Genomic DNA, 8,130 nt, shown 5'->3' on the forward strand with positions numbered 1-8,130 from the left:
GGATCAGGCCACAGGCCTATCTAGCCCAGCTTCCTGTATCTCACAGCGGCCCACCAAATGCCCCAGGGAGCACACAAGACAGCAAGAGACCTGCATCCTGGTGCCCTCCCTTGCATCTGGCATTCTGACGTAGCCGATTTCTAAAATCAGGAGGTTGCGCATACACATCATGGCTTGTACCCCGTAATGGATTTTTCCTCCAGAAACTTGTCCAATCCCCTTTCAAAAGCATCTAGGCCAGATGCCATCACCACATGCTGTGGCAAGGAGTTCCACAGACCAACCACACGCTGAGTAAAGAAATATTTTCTTTTGTCTGTCCTAACTGTCCCAGCACTCAATTTTAGTGGATTTCCCCTGGTTCTTGGTGCTTGGTTATCTTGTCTCCCTTTAATCTTCTCTTTAATCTTCTCTTGACATCTCATAGTGAGTCTGTCTGTGCATGAGTGGGAGGTCCTTGGCCGGCCCCCCGCGGGGTGAAGAAAGGGTTGAGTGTTATAGGGACTTACACCTAAACAGGATTAGGCATTTAGACTATAAACCTCAAGGCCGGTTCTGGGTTTTTTTTTGGGAGGGGGCCTTGGTGCCCCACCCCTGAAGCTGGCAGCAGCAGCACTGGTGGTGGCCATCTTTTAAAGACTCAGTCGTGATGCCCCGGCCCCCACTGCTGTGTCTTCAGATCTTTCAGTGCGGGACTGTGACAGAGAGGCTGCTGCCAGCAGCGCAAGCATAAGTCACTGAAGAGTCATGAGGAAGGAGAAGTCAGAGGTCTTCCTAAAGAATCACCACATAGTGCGGTGCCAAGCGCCACTCTTTCCTCCAAAAATTTTCACCTCTGAGTTCCCACTTGCCCAGGTCTCAGCCTCAGGGCACGTGATGATCCTGTCTCCATGGAGGTGTGCTTGGCTTAAGATTTCGTGGTGGTTTGGTAGCTGCAGAACAGTTTAATTTTTGGTTTTGCTTGTAGCTTTGTAAGAACATAGTCCAGGCTTTGAAAAAAGAGATAAGGCAGTGCATGGAATCATTCTCATTAAGCCAGCATGTTAGCTTCATCCTCTTTATTCCAAGCGCACAGTGAATAGGCTGCAGTTGCTCAGTGGGGGGAAAAGAGCACTCTGTGTATGGTCAGGCATACTCTATTACTGATGAGAGAATATGATTATTGATGAGAAGATTTATACTGTATACAGTACTTTTCAACAAAAAGTACTCCACAAAGCAGTGTCCAACACTTGCTTCTTTCCAAGAAGAGTCAAGGCCAAAAGACAGAAGAGGACATGATAAAGGAGAAGAGCCTCTCTCTGCCTGTACGACTCAGCCCAAGAGCGTATCTGCAAGTCTCCCACAAAGCGAATATGTTGTGGAGGAAGACTATATTAACATTGCAACAGCCTGTTATAGAGGGCGAAAAACCATCCTCTGTGCAGCTAGAACTGTAAGCCCTGGAGATGGTCTCTGTATTTCAGTAATTTTTTGCTTCTTTCCCACAGCAGCCTCTTCCCTTGTTTTCATTTTTTACAATTCAATTTTATTGTTATTCAAAAAACTCTGAAGTCATTATATCATGTACAGAAGAAAATTCTCCTGGTATTCTTCAGGAACAGCAACTACTCCTAGCACAGTAATGAGGCAAACCCAACGATTTAATGGGGCCTGGTTTGAAAGGGACTGCGGAGCTGTGAAATGTAGATTGGGTTGTTTCCACACAAGCCACTGGAGTCTAGAATTGCATCCTTTGTTGCCTCATTTTTTTGTTTTAAGCAGAGAATCCAGAGGACGCTATTGCCAGCCTGCTGCAGGACGGAAGCTTAAGAAGTGATGGGGTGACTCCCCCCCCCCGACCCAATTGGTGGTCTTGTTAAAGAGAGGAAAGAGGGAGCTGGAGAGACACCACGCACACCTCCAGAACAGGAACTGGCTAATTAAGGATTTGATTAAGTAATGTGGTATTCTTCCCCTGTAACTGCTTCCTTCCCCTGAGGGCTGGGGATAAGAATAGGCCCTCACTTTGGCTGTACTTGTCGTAAGAGGCGACTAAACAGCCAGTGGATAGATGGGACTCATCAGCCAGGGAAGGCAGCTCATCTGAGAGAAGGAAAACTCTGATCCCAAACCTCCGCTGCCTTGTGGCTACATCCAGTTATGGAAAAGGCTTCAGGAGTCAACCTCCAGGCAAAATCCAGAGCCGGAGTCCCTGAGGCAGTTCATGGCTGAACACAGTCACGTTGTGGCAACTCCTGCGACGCCGCTGGAACCAACTGTATTGGCCTCTGCCTTTCCATTGGACCGTTTCAGCGATGGGGGGATTTGCTGCATGGGAAACAGTCTATCCTCCATATCTACTTTACCCAGGCTTCGCACACTGGAGAGGACACTGTTCCACAACCACCATTCAGAGCGCGATACCATAGTCTTCCGAGACTGAAGGATGCCAACAGAATTGCTTCCTGCTCAGTGGAAAAAGGAGCAACTTCTAAGAGGCTTTGCAAAGCAGGACTGACTTCTGATTATTAAAGAGGTCTATGTACTGCTTCTCAACAAACGCGTTCAAAGCTGTCTCCGTAGCAAACAAAATGAAGATTTAGTGTACCTGTCCCAAAGGGGCTCAGAGGCTAGAAAGAAAAGCCCTTGGAAAAGACACTCTGCTGGGGTGAACAAGGACAGTTGCTCTCCAACCATCAAATATATAAACATTAAGTCATGTTCATTATAAACATTATAGAGAGATCTGGTTCAGCGTTGTGGCTGCCTGGCATAGCACTATATCACATGTCGTGTGTTTGGCTGGTTTAATTCCATTCCCAGCCCACTGCAGAAGAGCAATGTCTCACCAGCACGGCTTGCACGCTTATGGAAACCTAGTAGAGCATGAAGGTTGAAGAGTCTAACGGTACAATCCTGTGCATGTCTATTCAGAAGTGAGCCCTTCTGAGTGGAATGGAACTTACTTCCTGGTAAGTGTTTATAGAATTGCAACTTAATTTTATGGGATGCAATTGAAGAGAGCACAAGAGTTTACTTGAAAACTAACTGGTGGCAATTTAGATTTGGGAAGACCAGGTCCAATGGTTACAGAAAGTCATGTGTTATTTGGGCTTATGCAGGCAGCTTTCCCTAAAGGCTCGAATGACAGCGTGCAAATTGAGAGACTGGCTTGATTTACCACGGCCATCACTCAATAGATGGTGCTGGGCAGGCCGTTCCCTCTCAGCCTCGGCTGCAATCTGGGGGATAATAATTCTTACCTATCTTAGAAAGCTGTTGTAAGGCTAATAAAGTGAGTTGCAGAAGATGTTTTCTGAGCACACAAAAACAGTATATAAATGCAGTCACTGAGGCCTCCTCAAAGTAAGGGGATATTTGTTCCCTTACTTCAGAGCTGCAATACCCTGATGTCAGTGCTGGAAAGTGGGGTGGGATTGCGCCCTTAGAGCAGGGCTTGTCAAACTGGGGCATCGTGATGCCCCAGCCTGTGAGCTGTGGCCTCTGCCCCCTTAAGGGGCGGGGGCAGCCTGGAGGCAGGGAGGAGGCAGCGGTGCGATTCCCCAGGATCGCGCCACCCAGGGGGGCTGCAGGGGCTTGGATGCACTCACCCAAGCCTCCTGCAGCCTTCCCAGGTTGCAGGGAGCCTGGCGCAACCTGCAGCAGGGCTCCCTGCAGCAGTGAAAGTAAATGTGGAGAGATCTACTTTCACTGCTGCGGGGAGCCCTGCTGCAGGACACGCCGGGCTCCCCGCAGCCTGGGGAGGCTGCAGGAGGCTTGGGTACATGCACCCAAGCCCCTGCAGCCCCCCTGGGCGGTGCGATCCTGGGGATCGCGCCGCTGCCTTCCCCCCACCCCCACTGCCTCTACCCACACAAGTACTTAGTGGTTCTCAAACTCTCCCAGAGAGTTTGAGAACCAGTGCCTTAGAGGTATGGCTGCAGGAATTAGTGCACCAGCCAAAATGGGCAAAAGCCCCCCTTGGCACATCTGCCACCTAGCAATCTAGGAGTTGCTCTGGGTCCAGGATGACTCCCAAGCTGCACACCTGTTCCTGAAGAGGGAGTACAACCCCATTCAGAATGGGAAGGTAGCACCTGAGTCATGGATGGCTGGACTGGGAGAGATGGACCTCTGTATTGTGTGGATTTAATTTCAGTCTATTAACCCATATCCAATTCTCAAGACAGCAACTGTTACCCTGCACATGCTCGATCTCATCTGATCTCGGAAGCTAAGCAGGGTCAGGCCTGGTTAGTACTTGGATGGGAGACCGCCTGGGACTACTGGGTGCTGTAGGCTTATAACACAGTCTTTCGAGACTGAAGGTTGCCAACCAACCAATTCTCAACCTCCTCCAGGCAGCACTCCAGGATCTTGACAGCCCCCTTAGGATTTGATGGAAAAAAGAGAGAGCATTGAGTGTCACCAGCATGACACTTGACTCCAAATCCCCAAATCCCAGCAGGCTCATGTACATGTTAAGCAGCATGGATGGGGCAAGATAGATCCATGTGGTACTGCACACCAATGACTAGAGTGCCGAACAGGTGTCTCCAGGATTTGTCAGACAGGAAGGAGCAAAAGAGTGCCTCCAAATCCTAACTCAACCAACTGCCCCAGATAATGGCCAATGGTATTGCAGGCCACTGAGAGGTCCAGCAGGATCAACAGGGATGAATTCCCCCATTCAGTCCCTGACACAGCTCATCTTCCAGGGTGAACAAGTCTTTTGTTCTGGAGCCAGGCTGAAAGGGATCCAGATAGTCCATTTTATCTAGCACCCTCTGGAGTTGAAATGCCACTATCTGCTCAATCACCTTGCCCAGAAAAAGGAGATTTGATGCTGGCCAGTGACTCTCCAGAACAGGGGTCTCTGGTGGGTTGGGCACCCTTCCCCCAGCACTGAGGCCCAAGCCAAGTTCTCCCTCCTCCAGAACTGCTTCAAACAGAAAAAAAAAAACAATCCAGTCATGATCTCCCACATCTAGTTTGATTCAAAGTTATATTCAATTTTGCAGAACACCAGCTGTCTTCAGCCTTCCACAGCTATTTATAAAAAGGGAGGGGAGAGAGAAAGAGAATTCCTGGAGGCCTGTTTTATTTCGGCATGCCTGGGCTGCTCCCTACATGCCACTTTGGAGGGTTCTAGAAAACCTGTTTGGAAGCAATTAGAAAGTGGAGAGATGGAGCAGAAGCAGGAACATGGGGAGGGAGAGAGTTCTTGGGAATATCTCCTGCTCTCACCTCATAGAAAGTCACAGGAAGGGGCAGACAAATTTGTACAAAAGCACATCTGAGCACAAAATCTAAATAGGGGCATGGAGAAGATACTAGATGGGTATAAAACCAATTGACAACAAACAAGTCCTGTGGCACCTTGAAAGAAAGAAAGAAAGAAAGAAAGAAAGGAAGGAAGGAAGGAAGGAAGGAAGGAAGGAAGGAAGGAAGGTGGTTTAGGACTATCAGTGACAGTTTAAACTGATTTTGAAGCACTGAGTCAAGGTACATTTCAAGCAGAATAATCTCAAACTCTCTAATTACAGTGAGAACTATTTAACTTGACATTTAAATTAAAAAAAACACAAAACAAAAGCACAAATTTCAAGCTACTTTGTGTTTAAAAAATGTTTGCAACAGAAAACCCACAAAAACAAAGCATTAACAGTTCAATCCTATTGCACACACTAGAAGCTGTACCACTGGAGCATATGCTGCATTCTGTGTATGTGGGGGGGGGGGGGCAGTCCCAGAGGCCTCCTCCAGGTAAGGAAACATTTGTTCCTTTGCCTGGGGGTAAACCTCTGCTGCTTGCAATTTAGCTGGCACAAGTCTGACTAGATCCAGGAAGATAGATTGAGGCTGGTCAAGGGAATAGGATATTGGTGGTGCTATTGACACCGATGCCACCCTCTTCCTGGTTTTGAGCTGCCCTCCTCCCTGCCCCAGTCTGCTCCCTGTTCCTCCCCTCTCTATTATACCCACTCCCCCTCCCTCCCACCCACCCACCCCCCATGCTGTCTTACCGGCTCCAGCAGATGTGGTCAAACCATTGGCCCCTCGCAGAGGTGGCCTGGCTGAACAAAACAGTGTGCCATGTTTTGCCACAGCCATAAAGGACCTTGTGCTGCTGGAATGCTTTTTCTGGCAGCGTAAGGAGCAGTTAGGATTGGGCCATTAATCATGCCATGGAAATGGCTGAACCACTTTTTGTGGCAATTTTTGGGACTGGTGACTGCTTTGTGTTTAGGGGTTGATTCCAATTCAGGATCGTGGCAACAGAGAGATTTTAGGTTTGAGATCAGTTCCGATCACGGAAAAAAAGCCCCCTTTGGATCAGTTTTTGAGACGAAGCTTAAAAAAAAACCCCAACACATTCATTACAGCATAAGCAGTAATGAAAAACTTGTGTACACAAAATACCCTGCATTGACCTTGAAAAGGTCATAGGACTTATTTTTCTGCAAGAGCCTAAGATTGAAGACCCATTAAAGGAAGGCTAGAGAGAGGATTTTTTAAAGAGTGCTGGAAGTGATGGGAAAGCAGGTTCTGAGAGCATTTCACTTCCTGTGGTGTACACACATTTCATTGTCACCTCCAGTCAGGGACCTTGCAGACTTGAAGCCCTGCAAGAAGCAGAAAAAAGCTCCTTGCTGCAATAAGGAAAGGAATGCAAGTTCACCCCCACCCATCCAGAATGGAGTTGTTATGTGACTGGGTGTACGCATTGCTTTTGTAACTCAGTTTTGATAAAGTGTTTGCAATGGATCATTATTATTCAGTCTTGATATTTATTATATATAATTATGTCTATTGCCAGGGATGGGAAGTTGGCACTGTGGCAAGACTCGAGTTGAGTCCTGAGTCTCCATCCCTGTAACTCGACTTGTGCATGAGTCTTAATGGGCACTCTTTGCTAACTTGCCCTCTGAAATTCCCAAGTCATTTTGGGTCAGGCACACCAGGGCACGGACCAAAAGGGTCTGGGAAGCATTTGAGCTCTGCAAGGCAGGAGGGGGTGGAATGGACAGCAGGAGGGGACAGAAGCAGCAAGCTGGAAAAGGGTCGCATGGCAGCAGCTGGGAGTCTTATGGTAAGAGTATGACCCAATTCTTTGCAGCTCTACTCATAAGTAGTCCCATTGCCTATCATTCAATGAGGAAGCCAGCTTCTTCCTTCCAGGTAACAATGGCCAGAGCCATGAGGAACTGCTTCCTGGCTTCCCTGACTCTTTCCTCCCCCCCTCCAGCCAATCCTAAGGCAAGAACCCCCTTGGCCTCCTCCTTCTGCCCTACTCTCCAGAAGGGAAAAAAGACCACCCATTCTTCATTCAATAATCATTGGTTTCTTCAGAGATGGACAAGACAGCCTGCTCCCACCTCCCTCCCACACCACTTGCTTGATGTAAAACGTTAACCCTTCCTTGCCTTCTGGGTGGAAGTTTTCTGCTGCAGCTCACCTGGTTTGAATTATGGCCCCATGAGGTGTTTCACACACTGAAAAAGGTAAGCAGACAAACTGTGTCTCCACATGTGGAGACTAATTTCTGAGTCAGCACCTCGAGTCAGTGCCTAAAGGCACAATCCTATACAGGTCTACTCAGAAGTAAGTCCTATTTTGTTCAATAGGGCTTATTCTCAGGAAAGTGTGGTTAAATTTGCAGCCTTCCTTAGTGACAGTCCTGACTCAAGTGTACATGAGTCAGCAAAAAACACATGTTTCTGTGACTCAGACATGAGTCACCTGACAAGTTCCCATTCCTGCCTATTACATTGGCTAAGTTTACTTATTAGGGCAGGTGTTTGTTTTTGGTATTTGCAAAATAAAGCCAATTTTAGTTGATGAAGCTCTTTTTTTGGAGTATCTTTAAATATCACCAATTTCACCCTGCACCCTGCTGTCCAGCCATTCCTTGGTCTCCACTCATCAGTCTTGAGAGATTTAAGCAAGTCTGGAAGCTATGGACTTGATTTTCCTCTTTTAACTTAGTGGGGTTGGCTATTGGGTTAAATTAGGAAATTTCTAGTGCAGTCCTGCTTTACCGATATGTTTGGTCTGGTCCAACAAGAAGCTGATGGAACATACCAAGATCCAGGTCTACAGAGCTTGCGTCCTGAGTACACTTCTGCAGCGAGTCATGGACTCTTC

At 47.7% G+C, this 8,130-nt stretch overlaps 1 pseudogene; it reads left to right on the plus strand.

The window, feature by feature from the left end:
* The first annotated feature begins 4,167 nt into the window (after positions 1-4,167).
* On the plus strand, positions 4,168-4,284 carry LOC136650083 (5S ribosomal RNA; annotated as a pseudogene).
* The last annotated feature ends 3,846 nt before the right edge of the window (positions 4,285-8,130 follow it).

Source organism: Tiliqua scincoides, chromosome 4 (genome assembly GCF_035046505.1).
Source record: "Tiliqua scincoides isolate rTilSci1 chromosome 4, rTilSci1.hap2, whole genome shotgun sequence".
NCBI lineage: Eukaryota > Metazoa > Chordata > Lepidosauria > Squamata > Scincidae > Tiliqua > Tiliqua scincoides.